Source organism: Podarcis cretensis, assembly GCF_951804945.1.
Source record: "Podarcis cretensis genome assembly, chromosome: 11".
Taxonomy (NCBI): Eukaryota; Metazoa; Chordata; class Lepidosauria; order Squamata; family Lacertidae; genus Podarcis; species Podarcis cretensis.
Genome location: NC_137180.1, coordinates 24,436,378 through 24,458,714, shown reverse-complemented (window position 1 = coordinate 24,458,714; position 22,337 = coordinate 24,436,378). Strand labels below are relative to the sequence as shown.

The 22,337-nt window shown below is 43.0% G+C and overlaps 1 protein-coding gene and 1 long non-coding RNA gene across 2 annotated transcripts in view; one reads left to right on the top strand and one right to left on the bottom strand.

The window, feature by feature from the left end:
• Positions 1–22,337, bottom strand: part of LOC307226668 (general transcription factor II-I repeat domain-containing protein 2-like) — a 662,775-nt gene that overhangs the window by 402,265 nt on the left and 238,173 nt on the right. The gene's annotated exons all lie outside the window — the stretch shown is intronic.
• The window catches only part of LOC307226941, a 45,377-nt gene continuing 28,139 nt past the window's right edge, over positions 5,100–22,337 (top strand). Inside the window, exon 1 of the long non-coding RNA XR_013843721.1 lies at positions 5,100–5,293. This is a non-coding gene — a long non-coding RNA (uncharacterized lncRNA). The remainder of the gene's footprint in view (positions 5,294–22,337) is intronic.

The window sequence follows — 22,337 nt, the reverse complement described above, 5'->3', positions numbered from 1 at the left end:
GCTTCTCCTATTCACACTATATTCCCTCTCCTCCCTTTTTTTATAGGAAGAGTCATTCTATATTCTCTTTGGGAAAGATTCAATTTGGGATGAAAAAGAACAGTGATCTTGGTGCTCACTCAAATGGTAACTCACCCAATTAAGTTGGAATATGAATATATTATATGTACAGCCAGGAAAGGATGTTCCAGTTGCTATCAATCACTTTCTGTTTCAAGGTATCCTTGCCAAGACATGCCTGTCTCAAAAACGCTGCTTTTCACTTTCAGAGTTCTACAAAAAGCACCATTTGTTCTGTTATGACAATCCTGCGCTGGCCTTTGTATGCTTCTTGGTTGACATTTAGCACAACCAGTCCTTGCAAATCGCATGGCACCTGTGAAAAAATCGTTAGGGGTGCCAATTTTTTCATGAGTCTCTGCTTCTTTGCCTTTGATAGCAGCCTGATCTGAAGACATAGCAAACAATAATGCTTAGCTCCATACTACCTGCTGATTCCTGCAAATCGGAAATCACTTGTTAAAAGCTGTCAGGAGCAAGCGAGACAGGCTGGTGTGGGTTTTTCCCCCCTGGCCGACTGACAATCTTACAAATTACACAGATCCCCTGTATAGTCATGTAACTGTTTGGGGGACTAGTTAACATAAGCAGCGTCCTGCCAGATTGGACCAACAGCCAATGCAATCCAGTTTTCATTTTCTAAGCTTAACTTGTCAGATATTCCTTGGAAACTCACAGCAAGGGTGCAAATGTGAAGCTGATGGGGTTATCTGATTGTTGGCGCCTAGCATTTCATAATCCATGTTGGCAGAACATGATACTCTTAGTCTCTGGGTTGTGGGTTTGAGGCCTATGTTGGGCAAAAGATTACTCAACAAACACACAAGACGTAACCAGCTGTGTTCTTAGATAAATAAGGTATACTATTCATTGTATCAAATCATAAATTTCAACAGAAGTAACTCATAAAGTTCAACAAACGAACAAAGCAGAAGACCCAGTGGATCAGATCATCCTCTAGTCAGTTCATGCATAAGGTCCATCTGTGTAATAGTGTCTATTCCACCTGTCTGTTCATAAGGTCCAAACAATCCACACGAAAGGTTGTTACAGTTCCACAGAATCCTTTTGCAGAGTCTAAAGACAAGGATTTCTGGAATATTGGCCTTGTTTTGCCATCCTGGGCTTCATCAGTAGTTAAAGCTCATATTTGATTTTACAGGACAGTGGGTCTTATGGCATAGTAATAGCTTACATGACCATAGGTTTGTTTGTTGTTGTTTTGCTAGGGCAAAAGATCACTGCATTGCAGGGGGTTGGATGAGATGAACCTCGTGGTCCCCCCCCCCCAGCTCCACGATTCTACGAACATGGAGGTTTTGTGCTGAACACCCACCCCCATGGTGCCATCCAAATGCAGGAAGAGTACTGTTGGTGCACACATGTACACATTCACACAAATATACACTGTGTGATATCTTTATCCCTCCCTTCAAAACTGTTTGCCCCTTGTTTTAGAGCAAACTGCACAACACAAAATGTGGGGAGCTTCCACCTGCCCTTAATGTCCATAATGGGGGGTGGGGAGAGAAGGACCCTGGCTCCAGGTTCAGTCCAGAGCATCTCTATGTACAGTTGAGCAAGACTTCAGTCTGAAACCCTGTAGGGGCTCTGTCAGTCAGTGTAAACAATACTGAACTAGATTGGCCCATGATCTGACTTGATACAAGGCAGCTGACTGTGAACACTTAAAAAAGAAAAAGAAAACACCCTCTTCCACTGTTCTTCTTCGAAGAAACAGAAAGGGGTACATATATAATCCCTGTAGTAAGATTGCAGTTTATCAGACTGCCCCCACGCCCCACCCTTCTGTGTTAAGGACACTCCCGTGAAAATGATTCATTCATGCAAGGACTTTTATGATAGTGCCGAGGTTCAAGTTTTCAGCTTTTAACATTCTCGCTCTGTGCATACTGATCGCATTACCTCTGGGAAAGCTCTTATTAATCTCGGTGTCAGAGCTGTTTCAACAAATCTACTGTAATAATGAAAAGTCATCTTATCACATTTTCCTCTCAGTAAATTTACTATTCTTTGATAAGGTTGCAAACAACTGGTAAGTAATTGATCTGTAATTAGTGTGGCAACTGCGCAAGATAGACTGCGCTGGGATTTCCTCATTTATCTGCCTGGTGCTGTGCGTTCTGCTCGGCAATAAATTATTCAGCCTCTCCTTTAAATACAAACGGTTTCATGCAGCCCCCGTTATTTAAGGCACTTTCTGAAGGTGGGAATGCCATTTAAATTTCTGATTATCTGTCACCAATGGAATTCTTGTAGGAGAGATCATTTTTCACACCCGACTTGCCATGCACTTACTTAGCATGCCATTCCCTGCCTGATTCTTTGAATGGAAGACTAAGAGGGTCTCTTTGATCTGTTCCTGGCTTGCCCCATTTATCACTTGGCTGCACTAAGCTTCTTGATAAATGTCATTTCTTGGAGCTCAGCTCTTCCAGAGCTACCCCGGCTAAGGAGAAACCACCACAATACAGGATAGTATTGCCGCATTGTCAACAGAGAGTTTTCCATTACTTAAAAAAAGCTCTATCAGCCACGATAGTTTATAAGAATATGCTATGTGCCAAAGCTCAAAGAATGGCCCTTTGACCTGATATTTTCACAACTTGGGACTTTGATCACTAGACAGTTGGCCTTTTTCAGTACTCAGAACAACTCCTTGATAGATATTTAAGGAATGACTTGAGGCCATCGGACAAGTCACGCAATGCCCAGGGGAAAAAGCACTGCCAACCTTGTGGGAATACCCCATGTTAATGCTTCATAAGGTTTGGGGAGGCAACAGGTGCTGGCTAGAGGAAGATCTACTACTTCCTTCTGGCAATGGAAGCCAGTATTTCCCATCAAGTAGCAGCTGTTCATTGTCAGCAGCTGATTCACAGGGACACAGGCTGCTGGTATGTCCTCACAGGCGCTATGAGAAAGGTGGCCTAGGATGTTTTTAACAGATGAGCCTGAATTCTATTTTTCATTTCCCAATACCCACAATGCAAATTTAAAACCTGCGTAGGCTGCAACACTGGGTCAGTTAAAAATGAGTGGTCAACTGTTTTCCACCCTGGGTGAAAAATATTTGCACCAAAGGTTCAAAGACTCTGAAAGTGCCACATATGTATGTGTTTTGTGTTTAAGGGGAAGAGTGTGGAATGGGCAGAAATAAGCTATGACAGGCACATCTAACAGGTAGATTGTGATCTACCGGTAGATTACTGGACGTCTGCAGTAGATCACTGGCAGATCACTGGTTCCCCCCAAAGAAGCTCAACAAGTTTGGCTCCCCTAAAAATTGACCTGATCGCAGTCTCTTGGGAGTTGAGCCATGAGAATCACTTTTAGGATATTGTGGGGTGCATATAAAGAGAAGTGTGTGTGTTTTTGAGAGTGAGGGAGAGGTTTAAAAAGCATGCCATGTAGGAATATTCTAGGCTTATTCACACACGGCATTGAACACAGGTACAAGCTGTCTCTGCGCACGGGCAAGTGTTTGTGTGGAAGAATATGCACTTGTTTATTTGCACAGTTCAGCTTTTGTGTGCACAGACTGTACACCTGTCGAATGGAAGATGTGAACAGCCATTATAAAATGGGACAAGGGGGGTCTGGAGAATCATGAAGCCAAAGGGTACAACATTATTAATGAGGCCTATGAGAACAAGCAAAATGTAGACTGGCAGGAAAATTGACAGAGCTTAGGGAATATGAGAAAGGAAAGTTGGGTTTTCGTTTGCACAATTCTTTCTTCTTGAGTGATGACAGTTCATTTACAGGAGTAGCATTTCTAGCGTTACTCGGTTCCTTCTTGCAATATTCTCTTTTTCACCTGACCAAAATCATTTTGCGTCTGTTGCAAGTATTGCCACTCTTCTCCCTTTTCCAGTTCATTATTGGTAAATGTAATATGTGTGGGTTACACTTTGGTATCCTGTGGTGAGTACCACTGTCAACCACAGATTAAGTTAAGATAGCCATGTTTTCTCCCACCCCCTATATTGGCTTCTTGCATTCCTGGGTGCATGAAGATAGTTATTTATTATTATATCATGTTCTTTGTTTGGATATCACACTCATATATGCATCCGGGAAGAAAATGCAAATCTTTCTCCCAGTTTGAGCTCTTTTCACAAGTGTCATATTAAAAAAAACAAAAAAACTGTTAAAAGCGGCTTTTAAAAATGCATTAAAAATTAAACAATACCATAAAAGCAAAATTTAAAATGCTGCAGTGCAGTATAAGCAGATAATAAAACAGCAGAATGCAGCAGATTTAAGAGTCACACATGAAAAGTGAGCTAAATTGTAGGAGATTTTGGAGATGTCTGAAAAGAAGGAGGCTAGCAGATCTCTATGGAAGTGGCATTCCACAGTCTTGGTAACATGTGCATTTGATTTCACCAAAGGATGGGACAGAGAACAGTGCCCCTAAAGCCAGTGATTAAATTGTGGACAGGCTCATATGAGAGTAGATTGTGCGTGAAAGTGGCGGGAAGGGGCAGTTCTTCCCTCCCTCAGATGAACTGTAATATGCAGTTCCTCAGCTTGCATTTACAAAAAAAAAAAAAAAAAGTGTACATTTCTAGCATTTGTAGAACCTGAGATATGACACAAAATGTGCAGGTATTATTCTTGTTTTTTTGTGAGAAACTAGCCCGTTGCTCTCCTTTTCACTATTTTACATCCCGTGACAATGGGAAACAAAGTAGAGATGTGCTCCAATCTTCAGATCCCAGATGACGTTACGAGTTCTACCTTTCGGACTAGTTGAAGTGTCCTGTCATTGCAACTGGGAGGGGATAACTGATGCCTAGCCTGTTTTCTCCAGAAATTATCTCCTCTGGCAAACCAACCACAGCTGGTAAAAGTCACTTCACACAACTGCTGCTGCTTGAGAATCCAAGAAAAGCACTTAATCAATGAGCACCCACAGACTACATACCTGCTCCTTTATGACGTGTGCAATCCCATCTAGAACAAGCTAGAATTCCTAACCACAGTATCTCTGGATTAAGGTTCCGTTTGGTCACCTGTATGCAACCCTGAACTGAAGCCAGGCATGGTTTTGTCACCGCTACTGCTTCCCTGGGACCACGTGGCAGAACTGAATGTCATTAGCATACTGATGAAATGGAAGCAGCATTCATCATTTCATGTTTTGAACGTGAACCAGCTTGGCCAGAATGAGAAGCAGATGTGCTCGTACTGTGTCAGATTTCAGGTACAAAACCCAAGGAGTCAGGATGCAAAAATAAGAATGTGACACCTGTTTAACAGTCCATTGGTGCACTGTGGAATAGAAGCATGGGGCAGGGTGGAGTTTAATTTATCAGGTCTTATTATTCAGTGTGGTGGTGTTGAAAGCACAGGCACAATTCCCAAACCAACAACTGGAGAGACTCTTAACACACACATCCCTGTGCTAATGGTGTGTGTGTGTGAGAGAGAGAGAGAGAGAAAGAGAAAGAGAAAGAAATTAAATGAAACCTTAATGATATGCACAGTAAATCAGTTATTAGGCCAAAGATGCTTAGAATGTGAAATTAAACGCGGGTGGGGGGAAGCTTTGAGGTCTAAATAGTTCGAGCTGCTTTGCCCTTTGCTGTTTTCCCATTAGATTTAGCTGAATCTGGTGCATTTCAGATCTGATTGCATGGACTATCTGCCCTTCTCTGGCTCCTTTGGTGTTGCTTGTTCGGAATTGCATATCAAAGTCAAACAGCTGTAGAACCTCATTAATCGGCACAAATGGGAAATGGCAAAGAGGAATCCCAGGGTGCTTAATGAATGACTGATATGTGGTGTGTGTGTGTGTGTAGGGAATCCCTCCATATGAGCCAACAGGAGAGCTATGAGCATCACCGCCTGCCACAGAACAAACAATGGCGCCTGGGAGCGAGTTACCTTTCTTAATCCTAGGCAGCTTCTTGTGGCTAACCAGACTGGGCAGAACTATGAAAGCATCATTCAGACCATGCATAAAACCACCAAATGGAGTCAAAGCAGGCTCTGTTCCCTTTTCTTCAATGGCATTTAAGAACAAGCAGCCATTCTCCGAATTATTATTGGAAAGTGGCTGCACTAGCCTTGGGCTGCTATCTATTGCTAACACTTTCACAACCCACTTTTCCTCCAGAGAGCTCTGGTTCTGTTCCTCCCCATTTTATCTTCACAACAGCCTTGTGAGGTAGGTTCCACTGAGAGAGACTGTGACTAGACCAAGTAGACCCAGTGGATTTCATGGCTGAGCAGGGATGTGAACCTTGGTCTCCCAGATCCTAGTCCAACACTGTAACCCCTAAACCACACTGCCTTAGGTTTCTGTTAGTAGTCAGGTTGTGGCGGCAACTCTTGTGCTTCTCTACTAGGCAGAAATTGGTGGGGTATGGGCTTTTTTATTTCAGGAAGGTACAATTCTCAGCTAAGTTTACTGGCTTGCACTTGAATATATTCAGCATTCCTGCTGCATAGAGAGAAGAAAGAAAGCAGAGTATTTTGAAGAACATTTGCTATGCTTACTTGTTTATACCTCATAACTGCCTTGGCAATGTAATTCCATATCTAACCATCACTCCCGCCTTTTTTTCTTGGTTGTTGTTTTTTTAGAGCAGGCAATGGGATTTGTGTTTTTTTGGAATCCACTGTTTGCAGTAATTGTGTATGGAACTAGTGGAGAAGCCAGAAATGTAGGTGTTCTTGAGGAATAACAATATACAGTTTTAAACATTGTGGGGTGGTGGGGGGATATGCACTTCTCCTTAAATGGCATCCCCCGGGTTTATATATTTAGATGTGTGGTGCTGTGGAGCTAGCAAGTGGGATTTGAGACTAAATAGAGCAGGATGAGTCAAGCTTTTCCTTCACTTTTACCAGAACTTCTGCAGCTGCTTTTACTGTAAGTTCTTTCGGTGGCAATTAATTTTTGAAGGCTCACTCACACATCCAAGTCATTACTTGATGCTGCAGTCAACGAGGAATGAACACAAGCATGAAAAATGGCCTTTGGATAAATTGGAGTTGTGTTCAATGTGGACATGGCATTGGCAAGGCAAAGTGTCTACTATTGTCTCCTTTGTGTGTGAGAGAGAGGGGGGGGGACAACATGCTTTCAACCAATTTGTGGACAAAGAAGTAGATATAGCCCCTCAGCTGTTAATCTTTTCAGCATGGGGATCCAGTTGCCAAGAAAGCTATGAGGTCATGGCTAGGGCTGGGAGATATCAGCTTTTCAACATCGCAATGTACCATCAGCCAATACATTGCGATGTTGAAAAGCAGAGGGAGGAACGATCTGCATCGGCCCCATCCCTGTGAGGTACTAAGGTGAAAATGCCGTCGCTCCTGAGGGAGCTGAAGTTTTGTCCAGACGTCAACTTTAGCAAAAGTCAAGGTTTATTCTTGGCTTGTTTGGGGAACCAAACCATCAACCTGATATTGGACAACACAACAAGCCAATCCACAGCTTGTTTCCCGGTGGCAGCCATGTTTTTGTTTTATTGTATTTTTTGCATTACATACCTACACTCTGCTTGTTCATGTTAAACCATTGGTTATTTTAACTATACTTTAATATGTGTGAACTAGGTCATTAAAGCAAAGAAAATGTGGACACAGTGGCATACCATGGATTGCCAGTGCCCGGAGCTGTGCAGAGGGGTGGGAGAGAGGAAAGGAAACAGAGTATACATGCGCATTCAACTGCCTAATGGTGTCCATGCCACCCAGGAGATCGCAGCCACAGTGATAAGAAAAGAAGAGCTGTTCCGTTGTCTGAAGAGGTAACTTCCTGGATTGCATAGAGAACAGTGGCGTAGCGTGGGGGTGCAGGGGGGGCGGCTGTACCGGGCGCAACATCTGGGGGGGCTGCTCGCACTCGCAGCTCTCTGCTCCTACTAAAATCCACGGGTTAGGGGGCGCAAATTACTTGCCTTGCTGACAACCCACGCTACGCCACTGATAGAGAAGCAGTTTCAACGGAGCTCAACAACGGAAGCGCGCAGCTGTAATGAGGCAGCACCATGTGTTGAAATTTTGCTCCCTTAACAATTTTGCACCTGGGGCAACTGCCCTTGTGCCCCTTCCTCACACTACGCCACTGAGTCGACAGGCATCCAATAGCTGTTACAAAAGCGTAAAGCAAGTGCAAAAGCGTCAGTCAGCAGCTGGTTCACACACCTGAGCAAAGGGCATATAGCCAATCACTGGATTATTGTGATAAGGGTGGTTTTCAGGATAAACATGGTGGGCGTCTTCCATTTCTGGGTTCTCCAAGTGAACCCAAAGTACAGCAGGTTGGCTGCCACAGCCACAGCCTTCTCAGCGGTTACATCCCAATTGTAGGATGCGCTCACCACAATAGCTTTCCTGGCACCTACCTTTTCATTCTATCTCATCTGCTTTAACTTGACTAGGTTTTTTGTTTTATGTTGCTCCTAGTTATTTTATTCTTTCTAATATAGAGTATTTTGTTTTGACGTATCTGATCTGTTTTAATCTTGTAAATTGGAATGCTTTCAAAGGCTGGGGTCTAACACCCTTCAAAATAAATAAATAAAAATAAAATAAAATTTTATTATTTATACCCCACCCATCTGGCTGGGCTTCCCCAGCCGCTCTGGGCGGCTTCCCAAAAAATATCAAAATACTGTAATACATCAAACATTAAAAGCTTCCCTAAAGAGGGCTGCCTTCAGATGTCTTCTAAAAGTCTGGTAGTTGTTGTTCATGTTATGTCTTGATATAGAAGGCTCAGGTACAGATTGACAGGCTTAACACTAGACCATGTGGATGCTGAGGGGTTCTAGGAGCACAGAAATAACATTTCCATTAACTTTTCTCCTCTATAATAAAACTTTCCCAGTTCTCTTCTACTGTACCTCGCATTCTAAGTGCTTCATCATTTCCCCCGAATCCTCTCCAAGGCTTCTTAATTTGTGTCAACCGAACTGAACATGATGGTCCAACAGAGACCTAAACAGCGTTGCGTGGAATGGTGGCATTATTTACTCCCCATTACATCGATGCAATTTTTCTGCTAATTTATCCCCAAATGGCGTGTGCCTCCCCCCTACCTCCCTTTTGCAATGCCATTAAACAATTCAGACGCAACTGTCACATCTACTTTCAAGGAAAGATAATAGGCATTGAAATGTGCATGAAAGTAAAACAAGTTTTTGTATGTTGGGAGGACTGAGAATTGGTAATTAAGGGGTTTCTTTGTGTCTAAGTCCCTAACTTAAATCAAGCTCAGAATAGTAGTTACTAAGATTTGTTAGTCCGTGTTATCTGGGGATTTTATTCTCAAAAAGACAAAAAACAAAAATCCCAACCCATTTGTTTGGAGATTTAAACAGATAGATTAAGGGCTGGAAGAGCGGGGAGATTCCACAGAGTATGCTGCCAGTCAACAGAAATGAATGTTAGGTAGTGGTAACCGGCTTGCATTCTCCGCAGAAAAATACTGAATGAGCAGCGTTCCCTAGTAGAGAATTTGATTTATGGACTATCTGTAGGTAAATTCCAATTACAACTATATCAGAGTTTATTTTTCATGTTTTATATCAGCTTAAGGGCTACCATATATCCAGATTTTCCTGGGATTTCAAAGGAGGAATTGATGTCCCGGGGGAATTTCCGAAAGGTGGCAAGTCAATCGAAAAATTGCATTTTGGGGGGGCTCAAAAACTTTCGGGGTGTCCTGGTTTTTACTTTTTGAAATATGGCAACCCTACATCAGCTCTCCCCCCTCCAAGCAATATAACCAAGGTTTCTCATTGAGAAGATCAAGAAATGGCAAACAAACATATCTGTAAGATGGTTTGCATTCACCTCTGCTGACATTCTCCTGCAATGTGTGGCCAAAGGGATGTATTTAACGTTTTCTGGAGCACTTTCTTGGTTCATGCAGGGCGACAGTGAGACTTCACAGGTCTGCCAGGATTTCATGCATAGCTGTCAACTCCCCCCCCCCCTTTTAAGGGAAATTCCCTTATTCCAAATAGGATTCCTTGCAAGAAAAGGGGAAAGTTGACAGCTATGATCTCATGTGAACCTGTGCAGAATATGCCACAGAATCCTCTGCGTAGCAGTTTCAACTATCGCAAAATCTGTATCATTCCTATGGGGCCTTTCTGTAAACCAAACCATGAAGAATTACATATTTTTCAGTACAGACGTCTGCCTCCAGCTAGCCATAAAGTCAAATGTAAGACCCTAGATGTGAGAGGCCTTCCTCTTCATTCTGGTCATAGCAACACCATACATTTAAAGCAGATGGCTTTCCCCAAAGAATTCTGGGAATTGCAGACCTGGCAGGGGGAGGGTTTGCAAACTACAGTCCCCAGAATATTTTGCAGAAAGCCATGTGCTTTAAAGGTATGGTGGGGAACTGGTGTCTGAAAAACAACAACAACATTAGATTGAGCATAATAAGTGAGCGATCCATTTTGATCAGCCTAGGGGTTTATTTCATTGGGCATCAGTTAACTGAGCTGAGTTTCGTTTCCATTAATATTGCAATATATTATGTTGTAGGAAACATTTTCTTCTTAGAAATGTAGGCTAGATCTATGTGCTATTATGTGACACCACAGTATAATACCAAAGTGACAATTGGCAGATAATAAGCTTGGTTTAAGTCCCATAGACTGCAAGCTTGGTAAGTCCCATGGACTGCAAGAAGATCAAACCTCTCCATTCTTAAGGAAATCAGCCCTGAGTGCTCACTGGAAGGACAGATCGTGAAGCTGAGGCTCCAATACTTTGCCCACCTCATGAGAAGAGAAGACTCCCTGGAAAAGACCCTGATGTTGGGAAAGATGGAGGGCACAAGGAGAAGGGGACGACAGAGGACGAGATGGTTGGACAGTGTTCTCGAAGCTACAAACATGAGTCTGACCAAACTGCGGGAGACAGTGGAAGACAGAAGTGCCTGGCGTGCTCTGGTCCATGGGGTCACAAAGAGTCGGACATGACTAAATGACTAAACAACAACAACAAGCTTGGTTTCTTAGCATTTTAGTAGGCTTCTCGTAGCCCAGAAAAGTTGTAAGGAAGGTGTGGCGAAGGTTTGGCACAAAGTTTCAATTTACAGTTGTTAGGGCTGAGATATAGGCAGCTGTTACAGTAGAATCAGGGACCGCATATCAGAAATCATGCACTAGGACCCAGCAGTTATGCCAAGAGATCACAGATGATCGATTCAGAACCAAGGAAACACTGGAAAACCTGGAAAGCCCCCAAAAAGAAATCAATCATGTGTTCACAGATAACAAAATATGTGCTTTATAACCTATCCACCACCCCATAATGCACATGCGGTGATAGAATGGAGTCTAAAGCAGAAAATGTTGTCTGAGGAAGCCACACCAGGGTTGATAACCGAAACAAATCAAAGCTGATTACATTAGATACAGAAGAGACAAGTAAGAGGGGATTGCAGCGAAAAGCAGAAAACATACAGGCCAGCTATTTAAGTGAGAGAGAAATGAAGTCAAATTCAATGACCTTTATTTTCATTAGCTCTACATCTGATGCCCGGACAGTGGAATGCACTAATCTCACCACCACCAAAATCAAGAAAGGCATAAAACCTTCCTAGGCTGGTGAAGCAAAATACAGCCAGCCTTCCATTTAATCTTCCCCTCCCCACAGTTCCTTTCCAAATAAAACTCCAAATCGCCTGATGCTTTGTCAAGGACTAATAAATGAACAAGAAACTTGCAATTCAGTAAAGCACTTAAAAATGCGAATACTTCTGACAGAAAGAGAAGTTCACTCAGCAGAGAATTGTGAAACACTGGGGGATACTTTTTCATATTAACAAAAAGAAGCACTTTCCCTCCATATAAATATTTGCTTTATTGGAAAGCTTCTCAGTTCATTGTTACACCATTTGATATCCCCCCGCTGAGTGATATGGGACTATTATTAGAAAACATAGCAGCAAGGGGATTTAACCGAGTTCCAGCACAAAAAGGTCTGCTTCCATTTGGTGAATGCATAATTATGAGTACTGTTGGTTGTCTTCTTAAATTTTCACACATAGGGTACTAATTTACACTTATATCGCACCTTCCATGTGAGTATCTCAAGATACTTTGCATGTATTAATAACCTACGTCCAATGGTGAGCTCATATATTTAGATCTATTTTATAAAAATGGAAATTCAGTATAGAAATGTATAGATTACTCTGAATTATGCCTGCTCTGTAAGGCCTAGAAATCTTGACTCTTCCCCTCAAGCCAAGTGCAATGATCTACTAACAGTTGTTTCATGAACTACTAGTAGATGAGATAAATGTAGAAAATGCCTCACAATTTGCTTCTCTGTTAATCTAGCTTGTCTGTTTTCTGACCACCTGGTATCACAGATGGGGGAGTTTCCATGCCAGCAGCTCTGGGTACCAAAAGTGTGTGGCCCTCAGGACCTGCTCAATGCATTTACTGCATGAGGCAAATCAGCAAAAGGCATCCCTATCTAGTCAAGAACTGTGTATAGAACCCAATGCCAGACAAATTACTGAGGAATTCGAGACAGAAGAAAACCCCATGCAGAGACCTTCTCTGGCTATCTTCTACCTGTATTGTGGGAAGCAGTAGGCCTCTGAATACCCGTTCCTGGTATCCATCATACAGGCTGGACACTGAAGTCCATCTCCGAGGGCCTTCTGGCGGTTCCCTCACTACAAGGTAGATGTGAAGCTACAGGGAACCAGGCAGAGGACCTTCTCAGTAGTGGCGCCTTCCCTGTGGAATGCCCTCCCATCAGATATCAAACAGATAAACAACTATTTTACTTTTAGAAGACATCTGAAGGCAACCTTGTCCAAGGAAGTTTTTAAAGGTTGATGTTTTACTGTGTTTTTAATATTTTGTTGGGAGCCATCCAGAGTGGCTTGGGCAACCCAGTCAGATGGGCTGCATATAAATAATAAAAATTAGGGAAGTAGGGAAAATGCTGTTGGACTCAGATTCTGCTTGTGGGTTTCTCATAGGCATCAGATTGGCCACTGTGAAAACAGGATGCTAGACAAGATAGGCTTTTAGCCTGACTTAGTAGGCTCTTATGTTCTTATGCCATATCACATATGTCCAGTTGTTAATCTGCAGTTGTACTCAAGACATTCAGTCGATACCTAGCACTGATTACTGCTGAAGAACATAACGCAGTCACAAAGCTGCACACAAGAACCCTTCTTCAGATTCCTTTAAAAAAATCCATGATGTGCACTCCACTCATTTCAGAGGCTCAAGCTTAATGCTGCTGCAGCCTTGCTTATTACTGAAGCACACTTAATGATCCTGTCCCCTTAGCAAGGAATGCATTCAGCAATCACAGAGTGAAACAGTGAGAATTTGAAGACTCTACGGAAAATAACAATGCAGTTCTATCCAATGTCTATCAGAAGCAAGTCCTCAAGTTCAATGAGACTTACTTCTAAGTAAGTGGGTGTAGGACTGCAAGCTAATGGGGCCTTTTGCTATTTTTATGAGTGCCCTAGAGAGTTCGGCTCAGGATCTGAGCTGCCCAGAATCAGGACCAAGCAATAGAGGTTAAAGGAAAGCATTGTCTCCCTTGAAATGGCACTTTCTGTTGTGAAAAATGACCTTCACCAAAACCCAGTGCAGCTCTGCTTTTAACCACCTTATCTAGTAGATATTTCTTCCCAAAGTGATCCTGACTGTAACACCTATCATGTCCTGTGTTAAAAAGCTCTGACTCTGATGAACCTGTGATATATCTCTGATCTTACCACATAGGAAAACTTCTAAGAAATGTCAATGATATGAAAATTATTGGCAAGGGGAGTAGTGTTTTCATTGTGCTAGCAATTAAGATTGTAAGTTTTACTGTTAGCTTTGGTTTATTCTAATACATGTCTACTCAGAAGTAGTCCCCATTCAGTTCAATGGGGCTTATTCCCAGATTAAGTTGTTTCAGTATGTTTTAGGTTTTAATGAGTCTCAATAATGCCCAGTTGTCTCTAAAGAATGGTAATAATGAAATTGTTGTTTCTTACCTTGTGTGTTAAGAGATGCAGCTTTGCGAATTAATTGTAGCTATTGTGCCAATATATATTTGAAGGGGGGAGCTGCATATATTTCCCGGGATATAGATACTTTGAGTGTGAGCAGATAGTGGCTAGATTCCAAAAGGATGTCAGAAAAATATGTCACAACAGGCCTGCCATCAATGACTTATTGTCAGGACCGCAAGATGCTTCCCCTTGTATAAAGATATAGTGAGTAGGGGAGGAATACAATAGTCTCTTAAGAGGTGAGTGAAATTGAATGATCCAGCAGAGCTACTGACAAAGGGAGCATGTAAGAAAGCAGCAGACATGGCTTGGTATTTTTTCATGCCACTGTGAGATCTCAGCATGAGATTTCTGATTTTCAGGATAACAGTAGATCAGAACTCATGCACAATGGAAAACGGTTGCTCGAGAATAAGCCTGTAATATCAAAAACATTGATAGGCTTCAGAATAAATTCAAACATTTAACTGTTTGTCACCAAGAGGCAAAGTAAACAACAACAACATGTGGTTTAAAGTTGAACAGGTATTACTCATCATCTGTCTTAAGGGCATCTCCAGATATCATTTTTATTTATTGTATTCATTATGATTTGTCCTCATGATGTTATTGGGGCAGTCACACACAATCCCATTTTCAATACTGCTTGTGCCTGCAAAATTTTTGGGATTGTGGTTGCAGTGCTTCACTGCAGTGCATATCTTATAACTTCCTAGGAAATCCCATACCTTTTATGCCACAAATATTCTGTTTTATTGTTGTCCTTTTTTTGCCCTCTGGATAGCAATAATGTAGTAGCTGTTGTAATACGCTGTTAGACACTATCCTAGGATGAGGTGGCTCCAAGCCAGGTAAGGTGGGAAAAGTCCTGCCCCCTCCTTCCTGGAGAGCAGCATCAATTAGTGTCACCATGACAACATAGGTCACTTTTTAAGATGTTGATGAAGATAGTTAATTGACCAGCTAAAGTCATTATCTTATAAAGAGACTGGTGTGACTGGTTCAGCAGGTTCTTCTATTAGATTCATGGATACAGATACACAGATAAACATCATATAGAAACGCAGGCCTGGAAGGGATCCACCAACATTATCCAGAACTCACATACCCCTCTCAATCATCAACATTGGGATTCTAGTGGATATTTAGCCCCATAATGTGCTATTGGCTTTTACTGTTTCCCCAGCCCACCCTACCAATTCACAACTTTCCTTAGGGTATGAATACCATAAAGTCTGATTGATTTTCAAGCATTTCCACACTCAGATTTACTATTTTATGATATCTCATTAGTGGCTTTTACAGCTAAGATGTTTGCTTAACCTTCTTCCCACATGGTGTTAAATCCATGCTGTTTTAATAGCTGCAAGTTACAAAATCAGATCACTCTTTCGGAATATTTATATGTGAGGTAAGATGATCCAATTTGCCAGCAAGTGAGGTTGCAGTGCCTTGTTAAGTCACTCATTTTGATGTTTACTTCTTCTAGAATTGCTCCCAGGAGGTAGATCTCCTTTGCCCCAACCAGATCCTGAATTTGCACTCCATAAACTGCTTCACCCTCTCCACCAATGATTGCTTGGGGGTAAAGAAATTCATTTCTGATTCTCTTTACACTTTCACTCTTTTAGAGGTCAGTTTATTTGGACTGAACTTTCTGCACACTGGAACTTTTGCCAATCTGATGCATTCCATACACTTTGGATTACAACTCCATGGGTCTCATGTAGCATTACAGTGGTAACTCGAGTTACATACGCTTCAGGTTACAGACTCCGCTAACCCAGAAATAGTACCTCAGGTTAAGAACTTTGCTTCAGGATGAGAACAGAAATCGTGCTCCAGCGGCGCAGCAGCAGCAGGAGGCCCCATTAGCTAAAGTGGTGCTTCAGGTTAAGAACAGTTTCAGGTTAAGAACGGACCTCTGGAATGAATTAAGTACTTAACCCGAGGTACCATCTGGGTGGCATCAGCTTGGCAATGCCTGGCATATTGTATAAATGACAACCACATCATAAAACCATCCATATCTTTCCTGGGCTCTTAAGAAGATCTGACCTATAAGTTTTTGTATGGCAAAGATAGTCCATACTTTCTAGTAGCATCCTATAGAGTTATCTATATTGATATAGGGCATACAGCTCCAATGCCTTGCTGTGGCAACTTCTCCTCCAGTTGTCAAATGGAAGGAGGATGACTAGACTCACCAGGAGCTCTCCAAGGTGTTGATGTGGTTTCCTCAACTTGTGAGCTCTGTGACTATATTCCTGATGCAATTATCCCTGCTGCGATTGTAGAGTGGAGCAAGTACCCACTGTGACTACACCTGATGTGACTGTTGCTACTATGACTGTATCTTATGTGATGTGAACTGCTGAGTTTCTCCTCGAGTCCTGGAGCCTTTCAAATGAGGATACCAAGATCATTTCCGATCTTCCTCTTTCCTTATTCTTCCGCATCTGCTCTGCCTCCTCACCACACATAAAATTGATTTTGGCTTACGCCTTTGTAAATTTTGGGTTACTTTTCAAAATTTTCAGTTAATTCATTATACACGCTGCCCGACACTTGGTTTTGTTGGGCTAATCATTCAGAATGATCAGTTGCTGGTTCATCAATGGGAGCAAATGGCATGCTCCAATTTCATTTCCGGGAATATCAACATTCCCAGCTGAAAGGTTTCAACCAAACTAAGTGTCATAGAAACATTCCAATATAATCCTTTTAGCCAGAAATCATTGTTCCTTCAAATTTTTTTAACATGCAGTTTGAGGACATGGAGATCTACCTTAGAGCCTACCATATGTATTGGCCTGGCTCCAAACTGAGAACCCTCTGCAGCGGCTTTGAGAAGAAAATTACATTAGATTTCCCAATCACAGCTCACCCACATAACTTCTAGTTAGTCCCAATATATCTCAGTCTTGTTTCCTTATGATGCCAGTCACTGAAATAGTTCACCCATCCATGGAACCTTAACTACAGTGGTACCTCGGGTTACATATGCTTCAGGTTACATACGCTTCAGGTTACAGACTCCACTAACCCAGAAATAGTACCTCAGGTTAAGAACTTTGCTTCAGGATGAGAACAGAAATCGTGCTCCAGTGGTACGGCAGCAATGGGAGGCCCCATTAGCTAAAGTTAAGAACTTCAGGTTAAGAACAGTTTCAGGTTAAGAACGGACCTCCAGAACAAATTAAGTACTTAAACCGAGGTACCACTGTACACAGTAGGATGCTATATCTCACTATTTTATTTATATGCCATGTTTGCACACACAATCGTGCTAAAAGTGGATTACAAGAAAGCGAACAGCAACGCCTCTCAAAATCAAAGCAAGAAATATCTCATGTCAGGCATAATAAAACATCCACACAATAGCAAATATAACAATATACAAAAAACAACATTTCAACCAGCAAGGCATTAGCAACAACACACCTCCTGTCATTAGCAAAAGCAACAAGAAACCTTCCCAGTACCACTTTTGTCTGAGAAACACCCCTCCCATTACGTTGCTCACAGTGTCCCTCCTGTAGCAACGTCTTACGACATCTCCAAAGGCAGCAGGTGGGATAGCTAGAAAAACCCTTCCCATGAAGTTGCTTCCATACATTCAACTGTGTAAATGCATCCTGTCCACTTAGCAGCCAAAGAGCTGGGTTCCTGTAGACAATACTACGCTAGATGGAACAGTGGTCTGGCTGGCTGGCTGGCTGGGAGCTTCTTATGGGGTCCAAAACCAGATGTTGTGAACTAGACATGGCTAGGGAGTTTTGCATGTTTTCAATTCTGCTGGAAGAATTGTGAAGATTTAAAGCTGATGTGGAAGGTAAGACTAAAGCAAAAATATTACTGGTGAACTGAGGAGCTGAGTGATTGAAACCTATCCAGATGTGCATATTTAGATAGGATCTGCCTTGCATCACAGCTGTAAATAGCCCCCACAGGGGCACTGCCAGAAGGCTGAAGTGTTTACAAGACTCCAGATATTTTCACCAAGTTCATCATTCCTGTTGCCACAACTGCTGCTGTTATTGCGGGATGCGCTCGTTAAAGCCTGAAAATAATTTTGTTTCTGGATCTTTTTCCTATCGCAGACAGTTCCTGAGAGGGGAAATGGGTGTGGAGCAACATGATTTTTAATGTAGGCTTATTACACGCCGTTATACTGCCAAGTCAGAAGAGTCCTGAAAGGTATGTTTATAAATTGCTAATGGTTTCTCTGCTGAGCTGCAAACAGCAACTTCTCACTGAAGCATTTAGTAACAGGCACAACTCAGGAGAGGAGGAATACACGAGGGAAGTGAAACCCTTCACTTCTTTCAGGAGTGTTTGGCCTTTAAGCTTCCAAGCAAAGAAGCAGTTCAGGTAGGCTAGAAGGAAAATCACTGCGGCAATTGCTTTGGGCATGAAGGGTGAAAGAAGCAGCTCTCTCTTCCCATCAAACCCTAGTGAAAGTAAGGCTTCCCTGTACTCCGTGGATTAGCCAGTTTACCTCAATGATGGCTTTTCTTGCTGTGCTAGCATGATTTTGTGGTGCATGCTCTGGTTATCTCCCGCTTGGACTACTGCAATGCGCTCGATCTAGGTGGGGCTACCTTTGAAGGTGACCCGGAAACTACAACTAATCCAGAATGCGGCAGCTAGACTGGTGACTGGGAGCGGCTGCCGAGACCACATAACACCGGTCTTGAAAGACCTACATTGGCTCCTAGTACGTTTCCGAGCACAATTCAAAGTGTTGGTGCAGAGCTTTAAAGCCTATACTGGACCTATACTGGCCTCAGTCCAGTATATCTGAAGGAGCGTCTCCATCCCCATCGTTCTACCCGGACACTAAGGTCCAGCGCCGAGGGCCTTCTGGTGGTTCCTGCATGGCAGCAGCAGGAACCCCATTAGCTAAAGTGGTACCTCAGGTTAAGAATGGTTTCAGGTTAAGAACGGACCTCCGGAATGAATTAAGTTCATAACCAGAGGTACCACTGTATAGCATGATGTCTGACTCTCAGTCAGTTGTATCTTGGCTGGGCAAAAATCCTCTCTGGTAGCTAGACCATAGTGGAGGCACAGTCAGAGTACTGACTCCTTTTCACCTTTATTTAGTAGAAATTCATTTAGTACCAATATTTCCTACCATCCTTCCAAAGAGCTCAATGTGGTTCACAAAGCTCTCTTCCCTTTTTATCCTCAGAACATACTGTGAGGTATGCCAAGCTGAGGAAGAGAGAGAGGTAGAATGGCCCAAGTTCATCCAGCAAGTTTCATGAATAGAGTGTCCAACTCTCTAACCAAGCCACCCCACTGGCTGTTATGACTTATCATATGGTGGGCTGGAAGGATTGTATAGCACCACCATTGAGCTTTTCTTAGACTGTGTTTAGATGTTACAAATCAATGCCACCAGTGATCTACGTTGTCCCATTTGATAGATACAGCCTATTTGGGTGCTTCAATGGGCAATCTGTTTAGAAAAGTTGTACTAGGCACCCCTTTGGGACATCTTAAGGGGGGAAACTATCAAGGAGACTGCATAGGCTCAGTTTTGCAATGACTGTTTGTACCTCCATGTAAGATTAACTACCATCTGCTATAGCAAAAAATCTTGGAGCACCTTAAAGATCAACAAATTTATTATAATAATCCATCATGGATTGCAGTCTATTTCATGCAACTGATGGACTGTGGTCATGAAAAACTATGCCAAAATATTCGTAGGCTTGCCTTTTAAGGAGCTCCAAAATTCCTGGTTAAAGGTTACAGCTGGCTGTCTCAGTGAGCAGCTAAGAAAGTGGTTCAGGAACCTCTACCCAGTGCAGGGAGTGAATCTCAAGGTGGGAGAGGGGAGAAAATCTCTGTGCACAACAAAAGTCAAGAGAAAGTGCTGATATCTGGTGCTAAGCTGGTTCCATTTCTCCTCAACAAGTAGGATGTGAACCCTGAACACAATGTTGGCAATGGAATCCATCTGCTGGTGAAAATGAACACAATCTGGATGGGGCTTCAGGTGTTTGCTTTTGCTCTTGCACCTTGTATACCAGTAACATTAAGACAGCGGGACAGATACATCCCAGATATCCATTGAATTATACAACAAAAGCAGATGCATCCCTCAACAAAACACCAGCCATGTGGTCAAGGACATGCCTTGGTGTCCCAGAAAAATGCCACCAAAGAAACAGAACAAGGCACAAGAGAAGCAGCTGGTGGACAAAAGTCCTGCACCACTGGTTGACCATCAGTAGGATGGTGGGGCAGAGTGGGAGAGCCACCTCCTCATCACTGCAGCTTTTCTGGGTGGGGGTGGGACAGGCCAGCAGTAAGGCTGTGGCTGTGTGGGTGAACTGGTGGGAGCATTGGATTGGTGCCTCCTCTAGTGCACCCATGCAGTCCAGAACTTGCTGCTGTCCTGCTTCTCCCCAGCTCTGCCTGGGTATGTTGCAGTGGCACCAATGTTGTGGTGGGGGCGGGCAGCTCTGTCCCGACACATGAGCCGCCACTGCTCACCACCACCAGTAAGTGGCCCAAGCAGAACCGTGGAACCAGGTAGAGTAAGCAGGATTCTCAATTACCCTACAGCAGGCTGGCGAGTCAAACCAAAATGACTTGGCCTGAATCCCACAGCTACATCCTTTTTCATTGTTCCAAGACCATTCATTTACAAGGGGTGAGCAGGATCTCTGGGTTAAGACCCAGCAGCCCTTAGTGCAAAAGTTCCTGCAATAGGTGCTAGGGACCGTGCTGAGGAAGGCTGCACTGAGGAGGAATGGTGGGAGCCTCTCCCTCCCCTTGCTCCTGATCAGGATCTTGAATCTTCCCAGGAGCAGTGGAACAGTATAGATTTGGAACAGTGGTTTGCAGACGGACATAGTTCAGAAGACCGAAGCTGGGAAGAACTGGGTGGTGAACAGCTAGGAGAAGAAGCACTGGGAGAGAGAGAGTTAACAGAATCGCTTTCACTGGAAAGAGTCCATCTGCTCAGCCCAAGGTCAAGGAAAGCAGATAAGGTGGCTGCACAAAAAGCACAATGGTTGCAAGATCAGGTTGCAAGATGTGGAAGTGAACTGGGTGACTGGGGGGGGGGGTGGAACCCTTAATTGGGAGCACCTTCATTCCTAGAAATTGATTCTTTGTTTTCTCGCTGTGATCATTAACATTTGTAACTAGTAAGAGACTCCTTTCGCTTTGTTTTGCTTATCTACTGCGGGGGGGGGGGGGACTGAGTCCCTGAAGCCTGACATTTAGCAGCATTTTCACATTTTAACCCTTAGTGATTCTCAGAACTGACTTGGGTGCCATGTTGAAAATTCTCTGCCACCTAAATATACGAAAATCTGAAGTCACTCCCAGATTACCTGTTTAATGAGCCTTCATCCTGATTTCTTTGCATACATGGTGGGGAGGGGGTTAGATTATGTCAACTATTTATTAAGCATTCATTGTGACTTGTTTGCAGGAAGTTTATGCAACATTGCATCAAGTTGTTGTTCCGCACTTGCATTTCTTTTCTTATTGCAAAAGGTCTGATGGGGGGTGGGGTGGGCAAGTTTGTTGCTGAAGAGGACCAGATTAACTATGGTTGCACAATCTGAAATTTCCAGGATGTGATTGAATCGCACAGTGGTTTTCTAGATCCAAAGCCACTTGCGACTGCCTCAGTATTAATCGGACCTGCCCCATCCTGCAGCAGGCTATTGCTGGTTTGTGGTATGCTTGGAAAATACACATAAATCTGTATTTAGGGTTAAGGAACACTTTAAAGCCATTTCCCTGCTTGTGTGAGTTCAGCAAAGCCTGAAGGTTTCGCTGTTGCTGTATGTAATATTGATATCAGTAAGTGTCTGCATTTCCCCATCCCCCTTCCAAAACAGAGGCATCCCTGCTGGAGCTGCTCTGCTAACCTGGAATCGGCTATGCCTAAACAATTTCCCATTAATTTTATTTGAAATGCAAGAAGGGTGCCTAGACTTGAAGCATATTGTATCCAGAGCTCTAAAAGATGCTGCTTCAGGGTATCAGTGCCTTCATGCTGTTATTCTGCTGCTGTTAGCTGAGTGCAATCACTTTCTAATTTCTAAAGCAAGAGAGGGGGTGGACAGCTTTGGCAACAGAGTAGGGCAGGCTCAAAGAAATAATCACATGGCAAGAGAGGCAGAGGGAGAGATCAGAAGTATCTTCTCCTCTTGTGGCTTCCTCTCAAAACCTAACTATACTTGATCTC